The 20,388-nt window shown below is 35.8% G+C and overlaps 1 long non-coding RNA gene across 1 annotated transcript in view; it reads left to right on the forward strand.

Moving 5' to 3' along the window:
* Positions 1–483: 483 nt before the first annotated feature.
* Positions 484–20,388, forward strand: part of LOC107973463 (uncharacterized) — a 42,770-nt gene continuing 22,865 nt past the window's right edge. The window contains exons 1-2 of the long non-coding RNA XR_001715769.2: positions 484–564; positions 3,155–3,289. This is a non-coding gene — a long non-coding RNA (uncharacterized LOC107973463). The remainder of the gene's footprint in view (positions 565–3,154; positions 3,290–20,388) is intronic.

The following is a 20,388-nucleotide window of genomic DNA, read 5'->3' on the forward strand; positions in this document are numbered from 1 at the left end:
AATTTTTTCTGGAGATAACTGTTGCTGAAACCAGATGGCAAGAGCAGAGACAATGAAAGATTGGTGAAGTAACCATGCGTGAATAGAAAGTAGAAGCCCCAGGTTGTGATAGTACAATTTGGATTAAGTTCAACAGTAGTTGGCTTCACTTTACAGGGCTTCTGTGATATTGAGCAGCAACCACTTTTATTCTTCCTACCTATGGCTCTCTTCTCACCTCTGTAACTTAAGTTTATCATTTATTTTCAATTCTCATCAGTTATTCTGCTTTCATAAAAGTGAGACTTCCAGCAGATATCCAAAATTAAATTTCTTGTTGCTATTCTATGATGATTCTGTGCTGATTTTTCATTTAACAAAACTGAGCGCATCTCTTCTATTTCAGCATTTTGTAGCACGTTCATTAATAATTACTCTAATAATAAACTTCACATTTTGCCATCATTCTACTTTGACTTAGTAAGAAGTGTAACATTCTGCCTCTTTACCAACAGTGCAGCCATAAAAAAGAGCATCAACATGAGATAACTTATCCACGTACACACCAACGCACATCTTCGCTAGGTGAGTTTCTCCCTCTAATATGAAAAAAGTAAAGAGAAGGAAAAGCCTAAGGATGTAATTAACGCCAATTTTGCATGTCTTATCTATAATTAAATTTTTTAAAAATCTGTTAATGTGTGCAAAGTTAAGAGAGTAGATTTGTAGCACTTTTAAGAATATGTCCAACGGCTTTGGGTTTAGAAGACAGTAGCATAATCAGAAACTTGCCAGGTTCTATTTAATCTCAGGGCCTGCGAATCTAGCCAGGCATATTTAGCTCACTTTTCCGGATCGCTATAGACAGGCACACAATAGAAGGGCAAGAATGCTTCTGGTGTCCATCAGTACATGGTACATTACACTTTCAGAAAGTCCGTACCTATTTTCCTCATTTTTTTTTAAGAGGGTAATTTCTCTTTCCATTTAAAGTCTCTTCTGTCAGCATTTATTCTTGCAAGAAATACCATCTTTAATGATTCTGTGGTCAATTCCTGTTTCTGCCTATAGGGTGATATGAGTAGTAATTTCTCTCACTAACAAGTTGTCTTTCTTAACTAGGGTTTCAATGACAAATTACCATAGAATGGGTGGCTTAAACAACAGACATTTATTTCTCACAGTTTTGGAGACTAGGAAGCCCAAGATCAATGCATCAGCAGACTCAGTCTGTTGAGCGCCGTCTTCCTGGTTTATAGACAGCCACCTTCTTGATGTATCTTCACATGGTGGAGAGAAAGAGCTCTCATCTCTTTATGTTCTTACAAGGGCGTTAATCCCATCATGGGTAACTCCATCCTCATGACCTCATCTGAACTTAATTACCCTCCACAGGCTCCATCTCACAATAACAAAACAAGTTTTATCTTCATAGGGTACTCTGCTACATTTAATACTGCCATTTAATCACATTGAATATGTCTAATTAAATGGATATAAAGGGATAAAAGACAGATTGAGTTAAAGAGACCAGTGCTCTCAGATTATGTGGTACTTGGCCAAAATTAAATTCTGGTTTCATCTTTGGCTACACAGCCCTTTTTGGGTTTTCTGGGCTGCTTCTCCTTTGTTATCTTGAATAACAGAGGTCCCCAGTCTTGAGTTTAAAAAAGGATACTTTTTAATGCCTAAGGGCTTTGAGGCCAAATACATTTGTTTTGGTGAGAAACATTTCTGGGAGGATCTGGGAGGAATGTGGCAGCAAAGGGCAAATACTAATTTGGGGCATAGCCAGCTCAGAAAAAGGGAAGGAGCAGAGATGAGGAAATCCTGGAGCATTTGAGGATTCCAGAGGCCAAATTCCTAAACTGGATATCAGCAGAAATGAACCTGATTAGGAGTCTTGATCTCCCTGCTATCTCTCTCCTTCCCTTTTTTCCTTTCTCCCTCTCTTCCAGCCATCTCTCATAGACCTACTTCAAATATTTATTGAGCAATGCTTTGATGCTGGACTTTAAGTCATGGGGATACAAGGTGACACTGACCTTGAGGAATGAACTCATATCTGTGATAAAAATCATGAGGGGTGAGTACAGAGTGCTTGAAAGGCATGTGGAAAAGGGCACACCTCAAGATTAGGAGCCAGTAAAACCTGAGACAGAGGGACAGAACATGGTTTTAGGGTGGTTTTAAGTGGTTCGTGAAACAGTCAATATAACTAGAATCCAGAGTAATTAGTTGTATGTGTCAGGAAGTGGCGGAGGAGGAGCAGTGCAATGAAGGGGTACATTACAGGGTATGGCTTAGAGACCCAAAGTTGAGAAATAATTAGGGACCAGTCATAAAGCTCTTTTAAAATATAATAATTTGGACATTATCTTGAGGACATTAGGGACCTGCTGAAGAGTTTTAATCAAGAAATGACATGATTAGATTTGGGTTTTCAAAAGATCACTTTGGCTGCCACATAGAGAAAGGATCGGGAGGAAATGAAATTTATCTATTATTCATTAAGGTATTGAAATTCGTTGGAAAGCATTTTCACAGACAAGCCATCTCTTCATTTACCCAACAAATTTAAAAGAGAGATTTCAACCTTTTGTTTTATGACTTAGAAATGCCATATTTAAAACAAATAAAAATGAAAGAAAAAAGCAGCCATGTTTGTGCATGTATGATGCTTACTTTTCAGATTTGACAAGTAGTTTTCTAACACTTTTTCCCCACAGATCTCCAGGTACATGTACTTTCTATCACTAAAGCAACATTATAATTCTGTGCAGATTTTTTTTTTTAAGAAAAGCAACAGTAACAAAAAACAGAAAAAACAAAAACCCACTGAAAAACCCATTAAGAATAACCTACATGGCCCTTTGCTCAATGTTGTCTGAAATGAAAATGTGTCCTTATGAAGGCTTGTGAAAGTTATTTCCCAAGGCTTGAGTGATACCTCTTATTTTAGAGTCATCCTTAGTTGATGAAGACCAAACGCCAGTCTGTCTAACACTGAACTCTGAGCCACAGCAGAGAGCTCTCCAACTGATAATGGTGATTTGGTCTTTATCATAGGGCCATTACTTCTTGCTTCAAGGTCTTTATGAACAGTAGAGTGGTAAGAGCAACCACAAGGGATTGACATTATGAGTTTTCAATTTGGAACTTTTCTCTTCCCAAGACAAGTCACAGAGATGGCATTTGGCTCTGCTTCCTCGGGGAATTGTTCACAGCACAGAATTATCACACAGTTTAACACAGCTGGCAGTCTGGGCTCAAGAGGAAACAGAAAAAGATTGGAGAGGATAAACAGCAGGTAGGTCGAACACAGGCTAAGAAAGGGATGTGGAGAATAAAGAATCTCATTATAAGTTTAGAGATATTTTAAATATCTAGAGGTTTCTTTTCACACTCAGACAAATTCTGTTAAAAATGCAAAGTAGTATTTGATTATTAATCTTCCTATGACCATATTTAATGTGGGCTTCTAAAAGCTTTTCTAACTTACTACTTCTTTTCATTTTTACATTTTCTTGGAGATTAATAGTAGAATATATGACTGTCATTTGGCACCTGAGGAAACTGAGGTGCAGGAATATCAAGTAGCTTACCAAAGGTCAAATAATTAACAACAGGGCAAGGATAAGACTCCAGTTCTATTTTCTAATCCAAGCCTATTTTTACTTAGTGGTGGTCAAAGCATATTTGGATATATTCATTAAGTTCTGCAAAGAATAAAAACAAAGAATCAGTCCATAATGTCTGCAGTTTGATTATTTAAGCATCACTCCCAATCACCTTTCTGAAGAGTGAGCAAATATTAGTAAAGGTGAAGAAAATAATATAATAAGAAAAGATTTGATTGAAGAGTTTTATTATCAGCATCTTTTCTTGATTTTTCTCTTTTTTTCTGCCTACACACGAGTTCCCTGTCACCACTCCTATTTATTTCTTTGCTTTAAGAAGTGAAGAGAGAAGATTGAAAATAATAGACATGGAAATCTCAGAAACATTTTATTTATTTATTTTTTATTTTTGTGGGTACATAGTAGGTGTATATATTTATGGATTACATGACATATTTTGATACAACATGCTATGTGTAATTATCATATCGTGAAAAATGGGGTGTCCATCCCCTCAAGCATTTATCCTTTGTGTTATAAACAATTCAATTATATTGTTTTAGTTAGCTTAAAATGTGCAATTAAGTTATTTTGACTACAGTCACCCTCTTATGCTATCAAGTACTAGGTACTATTCATTCTTTCTAACTATTTTATATACCCATTAACCGTACCCATCTCCCCCAAACCCTCCACTATCTTTCCAAGCCTCCGATAACCATCCTTCTACTCTCTACCTCCATGTGTTCAATTGTGTTGAGTTTTACATCCCACAGATAAGTGAGAATATGCGATGTCTGTCTTTCTGTGACTGGCTTATTTCACTTAACTTAATGACCTCCAGTTCCATCCACATTGTTGCAGATCACAGGATGTATTTATTTTTTATGGCTGAATGGTACTCCATTGTGTATAAGTACCATATTTTCCTTATCCATTTATCTGTTGATAAGCACTTAGGTTGCTTCTGAATCTTGGCTATTGTGAACAGTGCTGCAATAAACATGGGAATGCAGATATCTCTTTGTTATACTGATTTCCCTTCTTTTTGGTATATACCCAGCAGTGGGAGTGCTGTATCATATGGTAGCTCAATTTTTTTTTTTTTTTTTTTTTGGTTGAGACAGAGTCTTGCTCAATTGCCCAGGCTGGAGTGCAGTGGTACGATCTCGGCTCACTGCAACCTCTGCCTCCCAGGCCCAAACCATTCTGCCTCAGCCTCCCAAGTAGCTAGGATTACAGATGCCTGCCACCACGCCTGGCTAATTTTTGTATTTTTAGTAGAAATGGGGTTTCACCATGTTGGCGAGGCTGATCTTGAACTCCTGACCTCAAGTGATCCGCCCGCTTCGGCCTCCCGAAGTGCTGGGATTACAGGCGTGAGCCACTGCACCCCGCTGGTAGCTGTATTTTTAGTTTTTAAGAAGCTTCCAAACTGTTCTCCATAGTGGTTGTACTAATTTGCATTCTCATCAATAGTGCATGAGGATTCCCTTTTTGTCACATCCTCATCAGCATTTGCTATTGCCTGTCTTTTGGATAAAAGCCATTTTCCTGTGGTGAGATGATATCTCATTGTAGTTGTCACTTGCATTTCTCTGATGATCAATATGTTGAATACTTTTTCATAAAAATGCCTGTTTGCCATTTGTATGTTTCCTTTTGAGAAATGTGTATTCAAATATTTGCCCATTTTTTGACTCAATTATTAGATTTTTCCTATAGAGTTGTTTGAATTTTTTACATATTTTGGTTATTAATCCCCTGTCAGATAGTTAGTTTGTACATATGTTCTACAGTTCTGCAGTTGTCGGCTTACTTAGTTGACTCTTTCCTTAGCTGAGTAGAAATTTTTAATTTGATGTGATCCTATTTGCCCTTTTTTGCTTTGGTTGCCTGTGCTTGAGTATTACTGAAGAAATTTTTGCCCAAACTAATTTCCTGGAGAGTTTCCCTAATGTTTTCTTTAGTAGTGATAAATTTATTTAAACTAAATATGAGAGTATCAATGTGTTCACAGCATTGTGGTAGACTCTAAAGAGGGGAAACAGAGTTAGGTTTACTGGAGTGCTTGCATCAGTGAATTTCATTGAGTTCCCATGGTACATATGGGAACTACTGGGAGGATTCAGGAAAAAAGTAAAACCATCAGACAAAATTCTCTCATTACAGAAGGTTGCCATCTAAGTAGCGAAACACACTGTATACATTTGAAATAGCTAAGTAACAGCATAGGATAATATGTGATAGGTGTAAAAATGAGTGAGTTTGGTTACATTTCATTTTGCTAAAAGTATTTTAAAAATCCCTTCAAACTATGAAGCAAAAAGGGAATTAGAAGGACATCAGTGTATCCTTGCCCAAGGCAGGATATGCCACTAAACATCGTAAGAGACTGAAAAACTATTAGAAAACTAGTCAGCAGCTGCCTTGAAATCTCATGTCTGCTCTCTTCTGCACACCTGCTTTCTTCTTTTCTTTTTCTATAGGTCAGGATTTTATTGCTTCATCGTGCACTTATCTAAAAATGGCATTTCTATGATTCTCCACTTTATACATTTTAAATTTAAGTAATCAAGCCAGAGTGATTAGCTATCTCTGAGTCCCGATTCCAGTTATTAGGACAGAGATCCTGACTGGTTCATCACGGGACAAATTTTTACTATCTGATTCAGTTATCTGTGGCTGGGTGGCACAGCCACATATACAAAATAAGTGCTGCTATAAATATCTAGAGGAAGGGGGAAGTTATAAAAAAAAACAAACCCTCAATCCTAGCAGGATATTTGAAACAGTGTTTATTGGAGAAACTAGTAAAGACATTCAGAAGAAGAAAAAAGTTGTGAACCAAGATAAGTTGTTGGAAAGCCGTGGGAAACTGGTGGAGCATGAACAATGCATAACATCTGGATAGATGAAAGAAGATGGAGACAAGCGATAGTTATAGATAGAACAAGAGAAATGGCATGAAGGTGGAGATGAGTCAGGTATGTTCAGTGAGTAATGGGCAGTTGGGTCTTCCTGGAGTTGAGTTCATGTTGTAGAGTTTTGAGAAAATCATCAAATGTGGTTTATGCATGGGCCCATTGGGGTGGATTTCTGGTTTATTTTTATGTTTGTAGATGTAGCTTTAGAAGTTGTCAGCATTAAAGAGCTAGCTTTTCTCAACTAACTCATGAGAAGAGATGAGCTTATTCAGGAAAATATTTTTAAAATGTGTAGGAAAGAGGACTAATGATAAAACAATGATGATCATCTATGCTTTAGGTATAGGAAATGGAAGAGAACCCTGAGGAAAAGCCTGAAAGGAATGGCTGCAGAGGTGGAAGGCAATGGTGTCATAGAGTACAAATGAGAAGAGAATTTTGAGCAGAGAGTAGTCAACATGTCAGTCCCAGAATTAAAATAAAATAAGGCTGGTTAAGTATTCATTGGATTTAATAATTAGGAAGTGACTAGAGACTTTACATAGAAGTATGTGGATAATCTGTGGAGAAGACAAATACCTAGGTCAATGTGCAAATGGTAGGACATGGACAATGGATAAATAGACTATACCATTCAGAATATATCCATGAGAAGGAGAGGCATGGAGAGAAACCACTGGCAACTGGACATGGAGGCAAAGAACTGGGGAATGGTTTAATAGAGGGGAGAAAATTGAGCATGTTTGTTAACTGAAGAGAAAAAAATAATGGGGGGAATTTATAAAAGGATTTGAGTGGAATTTTTGGGGGTGTATTTTGGCAGAAACAGTTGGTTAAAGACTGAGAAGAGGTTATTTGATTTGAAAATTAAAACCATAAAGGGTTATTCCAAATTGCTTGTTGGTTTCTCACTTTTGTTTACATGATGATGTTAAATCCACCAAACCAAGGTGTAAGTTCAGCCGTCCAAATATCGTTGAGCCACTCTTCAGAAATGAGGAATTGGAGCCACAGAAATTAAATGGTTTGCTGGAGGTTACACAGTTATTATGGCACAAGAATTCAGAGTCAGGTTCCAAAACTTTATTTCTGGTACTCATTTGGTTTCATCAAGATTTCCAATATTCGCATATCTACAGTTACAGTGGATAACTACAGTTATAATGAGAGTACAGGGCTGATTTCAAGGTCTTAGGTGAGGGGTAAAGTATAAATTACACATTATAGACCATGTTTTGGGAAGCTTAAAAGTAAAAGAAAAGCGAACTTGGGAACACAGTAGAGATGTGGCACTTTTTATGGCTTCCCACCTTGTGATGATAGTGTCATAAGAAGTACCAGTGTTGATGACAGTGTCATAAGGAGAAGTACCAGTGGTGATGACAGTGTCATAAGGAGAAGTACCAGTGGCGATGACAGTGTCATAAGGAGAAGTACCAGTGGCGATGACAGTGTCATAAGGAGAAGTACCAGTGGCGATGACAGTGTCATAAGGAGAAGTACCAGTGGCGATGACAGTGTCATAAGGAGAAGTACCAGTGGCGATGCCAGTGTCATAAGGAGAAGTACCAGTGGTGATGCCAGTGTCATAAGGAGAAGTACCAGTGGTGATGCCAGTGTCATAAGGAGAAGTACCAGTGGTGATGACAGTGTCATAAGAAGTACCAGTGGTGATGCCAGTGTCATAAGGAGAAGTACCAGTGGTGATGCCAGTGTCATAAGGAGAAGTACCAGTGGTGATGATAGTGGCATAAGGAGAAGTACCAGTGGTGATGATAGTGGCATAAGGAGAAGTACCAGTGGTGGAGTTCCTGAGGATGAGGAAGAAGAAAATGGTCAAGTGCAAAGTTCTGATAAAGACAGCATAGGTGGAGGGGTCAGCTTCAGAAAAGAATAGCCATAGGTCCACCTCGGTGAGAAATGATGACAAAGAGATGAGTGAAATGGTGACATTGTGAGACAAATTGGTTAACTAGCTCTTCTATCCCTGTTTTCTCCTTTGACAATAGATAATAATATGTAAGACACAAGGCTGTTGTGAGAATAACATTAGAAACTATACATACATATAACTACATAGATCATAGTAAGATTGAATTTTTGGTGGCTGTAACTGTCATTATAAATGCTAATAGACTAGAGACAGTGGTACTCACCTACCATTCCATCAGCTTGCTGACATTTTTATACCCCTTGCAGGGAGCTGGGTCCACGTGACTCATTTTGGACAATGGGCTGTGAGGGAAAGTGATGTAAATTCCTTCTGGAACAAAATTGTAAAGCTCTAGCGTGTGACTTTCCAGCTGTCTTTTCCTCTGACCGGCAAAAATGGAACATTCCAGATGGTAGAGACATTGTCAGCCTGCATAGAGTACAGTTCCCCTTTAAGTGCCTCCCTGACTAGCATTAGTCATATACTGTGATGAAAAACACACACTTTTCTTATGTTTCAGGGTTAATTTGCTGAGTCTGCATCACCTGGCCTATCCTATTACTACTACCACTAGGCTAATGGCAGTTTCACATCTCATACATCTTCTTTCTAAGAATACATGTTAAACTAGAGCTTAGCTATAAAATATTCCTATTGAACATTTAGAATCCACTGTAAAGTTCATTGTACTTACATTCTCTTCAAGGCAATTCATAAACTATTATTTGAGCACCAGGTGCACTTTACTGAGAGTTTAGAACACAAGTTTAATAATAATAACAATAGCAAACATTTTTTGAACAATCCTTAGTCTGGATGTAGTTTAGCCTCACAAATAGATTATGAGTTGAGTTCTACAATTAGCTTCGTTTTACAAATGAGGGAACTGAGGCTCGGGGAGGAGAGGTTAATTACTTTACTAAAAACATAGAGCTAATGAGTAGTAAAGCCAGAATTCTAAATAAGATGCTAGAATTCCTACTTTCAATCAGTACATTATACTTTTCCCCTACTCAGTTATATCTACCCTAGGGAGTTTTACAGTCTCTGGAAAGAATTCTAAAATTGTAGGCCATGGATTGGGTGCATTAGAGTTAGCCGAGAAACTTATACAAAAATAGATATTCTTGAGTACTTCCCAGACTTGCTGAATAAGAAGCTGTGTGCACAGAAATTTACAATAAAGGCTGATTCCGACAAAGGATGATTCCGACAAAGAATGTTTGTCAACCAGAGATAGCGTGCTGCGGAATTCACTTGGCTCCAGAAACTTTAAAACATATTGTTCTCGGCCGGGTGTGGTTTCTCACACCTATAATCCCAGCACTTTGGGAGGCTGACGCGGGTGGATCACCTGAGGTCAGGAGTTCAAGACCAGCCTGGCCAACATGGTGAAACCCCATCTCTACTAAAAATATAAAAACTAGCCGGGCATGGTGGTGGGTGCCTGTAATCCCAGCTACTCGGGAAGCTGAGGCAGGAGAATTTCTTGAACCTGGGAGATAGAGGTTGCAGTGAGCCGACACAGTGCCATGGCACTCCAACCATGGCAACAGAGTGAGACTCTGTCTCAAAAAAAACAACAACAACAACAAAAAACATATGGTTGTCTACACATTAAAAACAATTGTGAGTATTTTTCACTATTTCAATTATCTATGTTGAGACTTTACCATTATTTCTATATCACTTTATCTAAAATTTTCATGAGTCACAATCACATAACATGGGACTGAATTGTATCTTATTTCCAGTTTATTTACTTTAGGAGATGATTATTCTCTCTCCATTGCTCAACCTGTTTGAGGGTCTCAGGACATGTTGAAAACGGCTCTACTTTTCTTGTCCATGGCCAGCATTTCCTTTCAGCTTGACACCTTGCTCTGAGCCAGATGACCAGTGTTGTTATGGAATCTAATGGTGGCCTTGCCATTGGTGGTCAGCTTGCTACTCGGTTACCTTCTCCCCTACACTCCTTTTAGTACTTGTTAATGGGAACGTAGAGTCCAGTGTTATTCTTGATCCTGAAATGCATTTATTATCAGACTCTGAGCAATATGGAAACATACATTTTGGACAACCCTTAGAAAAAGATTAAGTTATTCCAGCAAACATAAATTTGTGAAAGTTTAAGCTTCTTTTTCTGTCTACGTCTCCCCTCCATCACATGCCTAGATGAGAAGCTCTGCTCATCTCTGGGATAACAGTTTTTTCTGGATTAGCCCAGAAAGGAAAACACACACACACACACACACACACACACACACACACACACACACACACGTGCCGCCACCCCCCACCCCGCCCCACCACCATCACCATCACCACCACCACCACCACCCACCAACTGGCACCTTGATTTTGAGTTATATTTGGATCATTAAAAAAAAAAAAGGAAAACACAGGAGAGCAAGCAACATCCGTATAATCATTTGCCACTATGCCATTGGACATAATATGCTCTTTGAGCTCACATTCCCTGAGAATCTGATTGAGGGATCACTGGCAAGTATGAGATCTGAACGTTTAAGTGAGGTAGCTATAACAGGTTGTTGTTTTGCTGAACTTTCATTTTACTCTTGTTAAATATTTTCAGGGACTATAACCTATAGAAAGCTATTGACACCCCTGGCTATACTCAAGATAGCTAAATGTAAAATAAAAAGTTATTTTAAGCATCTGTGTAATACTTTGAAATACACACAGGATTTTTTTCTGCTTGCTTTGCATAATTTCTGCACTCAGCAATACTATCAAAGAAAAAATGAGCTCTTTTCTTTCAGCTGTTATATGCCTGGTTTGTTAAATAAGATCCCCTAGCCTCATTAGATCAAGAAAGAAGACTCTGACCTCTTGTGGAGTCTAGGGGGAGCATTTTATTGCAAGTAGAACCATATGGCCCAAAGTACATAGGAATATATATTCTCTGATCACAGCAGCTAGGAGTGGCTTCTTCGTACTCTGACTGTGACCTCCCGCATCATTATCATGTGTCTGCTATCGTCTTAAAACTCTTAAATATTGCCCTGTTGTATAATGTGTAATTTATTCAATATGTTTATTTAATGCACATTGTATGTCAGGCATTTATTACGTGCCTAACATTACAGAGTTAAACAAAACCCAGTGACTGCCTTTAAGGAGTATAGCCTTCTAAGGAATTGCATAAAAGTAAATACATAATTACAGTGTAATGTGAAATAGCATTAGCAGAGATTTGTACATAGTGTTTTTAAATCTCAGATGTATTTGTATATACCTTTTCTTTCTAATTTGTAAAATTTCAGAATACATTTACTTTTTAATTTATTCACTGTATCCATTTCCATAATAACTTGAATTTGTTTGAATGGTCTTCAGTATTTGTTTATTTTGTTTTGCTTTTGATTTTATTTTTTAATACTTCCTAAAAGGAAGAGTATAACCTCTAGAATTCCTTAAGTATTATTTTTACTGAAATTAAAACAACAACAGAAGATAAACTACATCAGAAGTTTATATGTCAGTGAAATATCTCAAAATGAACATGACCATGTAACCACACCCTAGAGTGGTGTGCTGGAGATGGCTTGCATTAATTTTTGAGAGTTATTGTTAAATATTCTGGTTGTTCAACTGCTTGAAATTGAGCATGGCAGGAATATTCAAATATCGGGTCCTTTGCTTCCAGGAAGCAAGTTGCTAAACATTTATTATCATAGATTTATCTCTGCAGATTAATAAAGAGAACATCACCAGCTTCCCTGAAGCCAAGCCTGTGCCTATTTCCAATTACTAATCACTCCATCTTCAAGTTAGCCACTAACTTGATTTCTAATACTGCAGTTTAATTTTTCTATTTTGGAATCATACAGCAAGAGAAAAGAAAAGATTCATTGGGGTCTGAAAACTTAAGCAATTTTGGCAACTCTCTTTAAATAAATAAAAACAAAATTATAAATACAAAATTAGGTACAGAGCTTTAGATGAAATCTGAGCAAGTTAAGGGAACTTTGTTATCGTCATAGTAAATCCAACTGCATTAGGGTAAGTATTCTTTTTTTGTCTGACTTCTTTCACTTAGCTCTATAAAAGATCCATCTATGCTTTTGCACGTGGCAGACAGCATTAGTATGGGCATTTTGTTGTTTCAGTTCACCATTATGTGCTTTATTCTACTGCTGAGCGATATTGGTTTTAATTTGAGGCTCCCACCAGTAATCTTTCTTTAACGGTGCATCACATGACTTCTGGTGTGCAAATGTTGCACTGTGTTAGGAGTATACCTATGAGTGAAATTGTGGCATCACAGCCTGTTCATACGTTCAGCTTTAGTAGAAATTGCCAAATAGTTTTCCTGAGTGGTGGTACAAGTGTAGAGTCCCAAAAGCAGTGTATGGGAGTTCTATTTCTACATTCTTGACAAAAGAAGGTATTGTGAGAATTAAATTTTGGCCATTTTAGGGTTTGTGTGATGACCCATTAGCTTTAGATTATTTTCAAATGAGTTTTGGCCCTTTGGATATTTTCTTCTGTGCAATTGTTTTGTGCATTGAAAAAAATTAAACTTTCTATTTTTAATGATTTATAAGAGTTCTTTTTGTATTGTGGATATAAGTTCTTTGAGGGGTATATCCAGTGCAAATATTTTCTCTATTTATTACTTTGGGTTTTTTCTCTTAAAGGTTTTTTTTTTTTTTTTTTTTTTTTTTTTTTTTTTTTTTTTTTTTAGCAATGCAAAGTTCTTAATTTTGTAGAAATGAAATTAAACATTTTAATAGCTAGTGCATTATGCATTCTGTTTCTGAAAAATTTATCTACCCAAGATCATTAGAGATATTCCCCTATGTTATTTTCTAAAAGCTTTATGTTTTACCTTTCAGTTACTGAAAAACACCTATCACTATTACGGAAGATTTTTCTATATCTCTTTTAGTTCTGTCAAGTTTTGCTTTATATAATTTGAACACATCATTCATTTCAGATAAATTTAGACTTATATTCCTGGTGAATTGATATGTTCCTTCATCTTCAGTGATGTGTCTTGCCTCAAACACTGTATTTGTATGTTTACAATAATTTCCTTTTATTTAGGATTCGCATCGTAAACTTTTCCCTTCCTTGTACTTTCAATCTATTTTCATCCTTATGTTTAAGGTGTATCTGTTGTGTCTACTGTTGTCGTTTTTTTATCCAGTCTGACAAGTTTTGTCATTTAATAAGAGTATTTAATTCATTTACATTTAATAAAGCTACTTATGTATCTGGACTTAAATCTACTACCTTCCAAGTTGATTTATGTTTCTCCATAAACATAAACACAGAACACAGAACATGTTCTGTGTTCCTTTTTCTATGGTTTCTTATTGTATAGATTATTTAAAATAGTTTACATTTTCCCCTATTGCTTGTTAGTTATGCATGTGTATATTTTTGTATTACAAGAAAAAAAGGTTTGTTTTTCCTTTGTATGCTGAAAGAGATTGCATAGAATTGGAATTATTTGTTGCTATGTGTATGATAGAATTCACCAATGCAGCATCTGTCCCTGAAGGTTTGGTGGTGGTGGTGGTGTCTGGGGAAGTTAATTATGAATTTGATTTCTTTAGCTATTGTACTACTGTTACTTCTTCAGTTAGTTTTGGTCATTTTTTGTGCCTTTCAAAAGTTGACTACTTCATTAAGTTTTGACTTTATTGCCATAAAAATTTCATAATATTATAATTTTAATGCATATAGGATTGTTTGTGATTTTCTCTCTTCAATTCTTAACATAGGTAGTTTTTGCCTTTCTTTTTCCTTGAATAGTCTAGCTTGAGGTTATGTATGAGTTTTTGGTTTTATTGTTGTTCTCCATTGTTTTTCTCTTCTCTATTTCACTGATTTTTGCTCTGTTCATTCCTCCTACTTACTTTTTGCTTTTTTCTTGCTTTTAAGGTGGAATTTCAGATGATCAATTTTAGGTCTTTATTATTTTAAAGTTATAATTCTTTTAAATTTATTGAGAATTGTTTTATGCACCAGCACAGGCCTATCTTGGAGAGTGTTTGATGTGCACTTAGAAAAATAATGTGTATTCTCCAACTGAGTTGAGTATACTAAAATGTTAATTAGATTCATACTTATTTTGTTCCAACTCATTCTATGAATTACTGAGGACGGAGTCTTGAAATTTCTAGCTCTAATTGTTGGATTTGTTATATCTCTATATGTCTGTTAGTTTTTGTTTCTTGTATTTTAAAGCTCTAATTTTAGGTACATAAACATTTACGTATTTTTATTTCTTCTTGAAGAGTTGGCTCTTTTAAATAGTTAATGATAATAGCTATTATCATTTTTCATGGTAGTTATGTTCTAAAATGTCACTGAGAACATTGAATTAGTGAATACCGATCCTAGGGAAAATATGTACATACTTATATAGATTATTATCTTAAATTCTACTACAATGCATCTTCATAGATTCTATTTTATTTGATTTACAAAAGAGAAAATTAGATTCAGAAGTGTTAAGTAAGTAGCTTGCCTGAGGCTGTCCCACTAACAGGTTACCAGAGTGGGGATTTACATATGAACTGTCCTCAGAGCCAAAGCTTCTTAACACTACACTGCACTGCCTCACGCAGTCTCCATCTTCTGGTCATCTCTGTAGGAGAGCTAAAGCAAGAAGGCAGAGTATTGCCTTGCTCAACTTCAGTTAGGAACATGAATGTTGGAAGACTAAAATTTTTTGCTGCCGTGTGCAGGTCCATGGATAAGTCTGAAAGTTTGGGGGCCGGGTGCGGTGGCTCACGCCTGTAATCCCAGCACTTTGGGAAGCCGAGGCCGGCAGATCACCTGAGATCAGGAGTTTGAGACCAGCCTGCCCAACGTGGAGAAACCCTATCTGTACTAAAAACACAAAAAATTAGCCAGGCATGGTGGTAGGCGTCTGTAATTCCAGCTACTCAGGAGGCTGGGGCAGGAGAATTGCTGGAACTCGGGAGGCGGAGGTTGCGGTGAGCTGAGATCGCACCACTGCACTCCAGCCTGGGCAACAAGAGTGAAACTCTGTCTCAAAAAAATAAAGTATTAGAAATATTGATATTGGGATTACAAATAAATTTTATGAGTAGGCGAATTTAAAAATATAGAATTCACAAATAGTGAGGATCAACGATACTTCCTTATTCCTGGTAAGTTATATTTTTTGTTCTGAAGTCCATTTTACTGGTATTAAAATAGCCACTTTACTTATGATTAACATGTTTGCATGGTTCATCTTTTTCCATCTTTTCACACGTAATTTATCTGTCTGTATGTTTGTAAGAAGTTGCTTTTAGATAGCATACAGTTGGGTCTTAATTTTTGATAAAGTGTGATAACTGTATCCCATTAATGTTTTATCCATTTATGTTTAATGTAAGTACCATTATAGTGTAAGTCTACCATGTGGCTACTTGTTTCCTATTTGTTGAATCTGTACTTTATTCATTCCTTTTTTGCTGTTTTCCTTTTCTTTGCAGTAAGTGATTTTTAGTATTACATTTTATTCTCACTTGTTTCTTATTGCTATACCTCTTTGTTTTATTTCTTTTGCTTTGGCTCTTGGGCAGAGAATCTTGTGGTTCTTTGACCCATGTTAAGGAATCTGTGAGGTCAAAGCTATTTTCACAGTAGTACTACGAGTTATTTGCAGTTTTACATCTCTTGTTGTCACAAACGTACAATGAGGGTTTCAACACGCCATTATGTCATGTTATGTTAAAACAGATTACAGATGAATGCAGATATGGGAATTTAGCTGTCTTTTCTTAGGCCAACATTAAGGAAATTTGCAAGATATAAAATAATGACAGTTTAAACCATTTCTGCTACATATAGTAATTTCTCATTATATGATATTTGTGTGTCGTCATATATTGAATTTTGCTATAGTCTGAATGTTTGTGTTCCTCCAAAATTTATATGTTGAAATCCCAATTCTAAAACTGATGGTATTAGGAGTTGGGGCCCTTGGGGGGTGATAGGTCATGAGAGCAGAGCCCTCATGAATAGGCTTAGTGCCCTTTTAAAAGAGTCCCAAAGGAAACCCCTCACCCTTTCTGCCTTCTAAGGACACAGCTAGAAGGCGCTGTCTATGAACAAGAAAGCAGTTCCTCATCAGACACTGAAACTACCAATGCCTTGGTTTTAGACTTCCCAGCTTCCAGAGCTGTGAAAAATAAATTTATATTGCTTATAAGCTACTCAGTTTACAGTATTTTGTTATGGTATCCCAAACAAACTAAGAATATATTAACACTTTTAAAAACGTATTTAAAAATTAGTTTATAATATGATAAATACTAACAGATAGAACCCATGTAAACAAGCTCTTTAGAATCCTCAATTTTAGACTAAAGGCTTTCTACTGGAATACCACTGCTGTAAGTTTTATCATGGGCACCTTTAGGATTACCACTCAGTCTACCTGCAAATAACATTATTCCTCATTGCGTATACTATAAGAGCCTTGAAACAGTACACTTTCATTTTTTCCCTCCATTTTTTGTGCCATTATTATTATTATACATTTTATTTCTATATATGTAGAATGTTTTATCTTTAAATATTATTTTACAGTATCCTACACATTTACCATTTTGAGTAATCTTTGTTTCTCTGGGAAGATACAAAAATTTCCTTCAGGTGTCATTTTTTTCTTTTCTGCCCAAAGAATTTCCTTTAACATTTCCTGGAGTGTGGCCTGCTGTCAATGAATTCTCCCCAGACAGGGAAATCTTTATGAATCATAAAGATCAGTTAGTTTTGATGAGTGACAGAATTAGAGCAGACATACAAAATAGGAGAGAGATATTGTAGAGCCACAGTTGGCAAGATTTAGCAACTCATTGAATGGATGGGGAATTGAGTGTAACATGCTAACATGCCTCTTAAACATCACAGCCAATGAAATAAGAATAAAAGAGTGAATACTGAGAAAGTATATTCAAAAGCATTATTATAATTTACAGATTGTAAGATTGTCCATTTGGAAAACCTAGCCCAGAATCCACCAAAAAAATCACAAAACTTATTAAGTGAGTTAATGTAAGTGTGTAAATATAATAGCTTTCCTATATACAAGAAATAACCTGTTAGAATATACAATGGTAAACAACATCAGAAGCAAGAAATAACCTGTTAGAATATTTAATAATAAACATCATCAGCAGCAACAAAGACAATTACAAAAATGCTTGATCAAAATACAACAAACACCTAAAACACCTGGGGTAAGAAGCAAGCTAATAAGGAATGTAAAGAGTCAATGAGAGGACAAACTATAAAGGACTTGAAGGAAAAATTAATAATTAGATATACTTTGGAATATGAGGTTTAATATTTTAAATTTGTCCATGATCAGCAAATCTAGATTGAATTAATTCATAATAAAAAATCAAGTAGATCAATTTGGTGACTAGATAAAATGATCCTAAAGCTTATTTTGAATGAATGAGAGCGCAATATGAACAATACATTTTTTTAAATGCTAAGAATACTTGTTCTATCAAATATTGATAAGTATTATAAAGTCATAATAATGCCAGCACCAGAAGGAATAGATATATTAGTGAAATAAAGTAAAAATCATGGCCATATTTAAGTGTATATTGGGATTTATTTTATGATGAATATGGACCAAATTGGTGGGAAAATAACAGATGATAGTATTGAATAAAAAAGTGGCAATTTTTAAAAAATAAAATTAGATCTCTACTTCATAACATATGTTAAAATAAATTTCAGCTCTTGAATCATTTTTACTAAATTTCTTGGCATCTTTGGATACAGATTCAATGCTATTCTTATCAAGTCACCAACATCATTCTTCACAGAATTAGAAAAAACTATTTTAAAATTTATATGGAGCCAAAAAAGAGCCTGAACAGCCAAAGCAATCCTAAGCAAAAAGAACAAAGCTGAAGGAATCACACTACCCAATTTCAAACCATGCTATAAAACCACAGTACCCAAACAGCTTGATACGGGTACAAAAACAGACACATGGACCAATGGAATAAAATAGAAAACTGAGAAACAAAGCCACACACCTACAACCATCTGATCTTCGACAAAGACGATAAAAACAAGTAATGGGGAAAGGATTCTCTATTCAGTGAGTGGTGCTGGGATAACTGCCTAGCCATATGCAGAATATTGAAGCTAGACTCCTATGTTTCACCATATACAAAAATTAACCAAAATGAATTAAAGATTTAAAATAAGACCTATAAAAGTCTATAAAAGTCATGGAAGGCAACCCAGGAAATACACTACTTGACACAGGCCATGGCAAATAACTTTTTGGCTAAGTCTCCAAAAACAATTGCAACAAAAACAAAAATAAACGAGTGGGATCTAATTAAACTAAAGAGCTTCTGTACAGCAAAATAAACTATCAACAGAGCAAACAGACAACCTACAGACTGGGAGAATATATTTGTAAACTACGCATCTGACAAAGGCCTAATATCAAGAACCTATAGGGAACTTAAAGAAATTGACTAGCAAAAAAAATCCAAATAACCCCATTAAAAACATGGGTGAAGGATGTGAACAGACAGTTCTCAAAAGAAGACATACAAGTGGCCAGCAAACACATAAAAAAAGTTCATTATCACTAATTATCAAGGAAACGCAAATCAAAACCACAATGAGATACCATCTCACACCAGTCAAAATGGCTACTGAAAAGTAAAAAACCAGCAGATGCTGATGAGGTTGTGGAGAAAAAGCAATACTTTTATACTCTTGATGGGAATGTAAATTAGTCCAGCCACTGTGGAAAGCAGTCTGGAGATTTCTCAAAGAACTTAAAACAGAGCTACTATTTGACCCAGCAATCCCTTTACCCAAATGAAAATAAATCATTCTGCCAAAAAGACACGTGCACTTGTATGTTTATTGCTGTGCTATTCAAATAGCAAAGACATAGAATCAACTCAGGTGCCCACCAATGATAGATTGGATAAAGAAAATGTGGTACATGTATACCGTGGAACACTATGCAGCCATAATAAAGAGTGAAATCATGTCCTTTGCAGCACCATAGATTGAGTTGAAAGTCATAATCTTAAGCAAATTAATTCAGGAACAGAAAACCAAATACTGCATGTTATCAGTTAAAAGTGGGAGCTAAGCATTGAGCACACATTGACATAAATATGGAAACAGTAGACACTGTGGACTACAAGAGGGTGGAAGGGGGTGAGGCTGGGTTAAAAAAACACCTATCAGATACTATGTTTACTATTTGGGTAATGGGATCTATACCCCAAATCTCAGCATCCTGCAATATTCCCATGTAACAGATCTGCACATGTACCCCATTATCTAAAATAAAATTTGAAAAGAAAAAATTCTAAACAGGTTAGAGATTTGAATGTAAAAATAAAACCAGCACATTACTAGAAAAAAATATAAGTAGATATCCGTATCATCTTGAGTTTGAGTATTTTCTAATATAATAACAGAGAAGCATCAAGAAAATGACTTATTTGGGCTCTTTTAAATTGTGTGAATCTAAAACCAAATACCATAAAATTGTATTTATGAATTTAAAATGAAATCGACAACTCATAAAAGCTTATAATAGACAAGGTGTAAATATAATTAATATATGAACCCAGTATAAAAATATGGGAAAATGTGTATATGCTAATTTGAAAATGGACAAAGCATGTATCCTGGTAATTTGTGAAATAACAAATATGATGGACAAAGAGGCAGATGGCAAGATTTTTAACCTCAGAAGTTATGGAAGAAGATGTTAGAGGTAAAGATTAGGCCACTTGAAAGAGCACTTAGGATAGGTCAGACAAGGGAAAATAAAAACAGAAAAGAACAAGGAAAATGTCAAATATAAGATGTGTGATAAGTTGTATTTCTTTTTATTATAAACACTTCATCTTCCTGGGTAAAATAT

This window comes from Pan troglodytes, chromosome 12 (genome assembly GCF_028858775.2).
Source record: "Pan troglodytes isolate AG18354 chromosome 12, NHGRI_mPanTro3-v2.0_pri, whole genome shotgun sequence".
In the NCBI taxonomy this organism is placed as follows: domain Eukaryota; kingdom Metazoa; phylum Chordata; class Mammalia; order Primates; family Hominidae; genus Pan; species Pan troglodytes.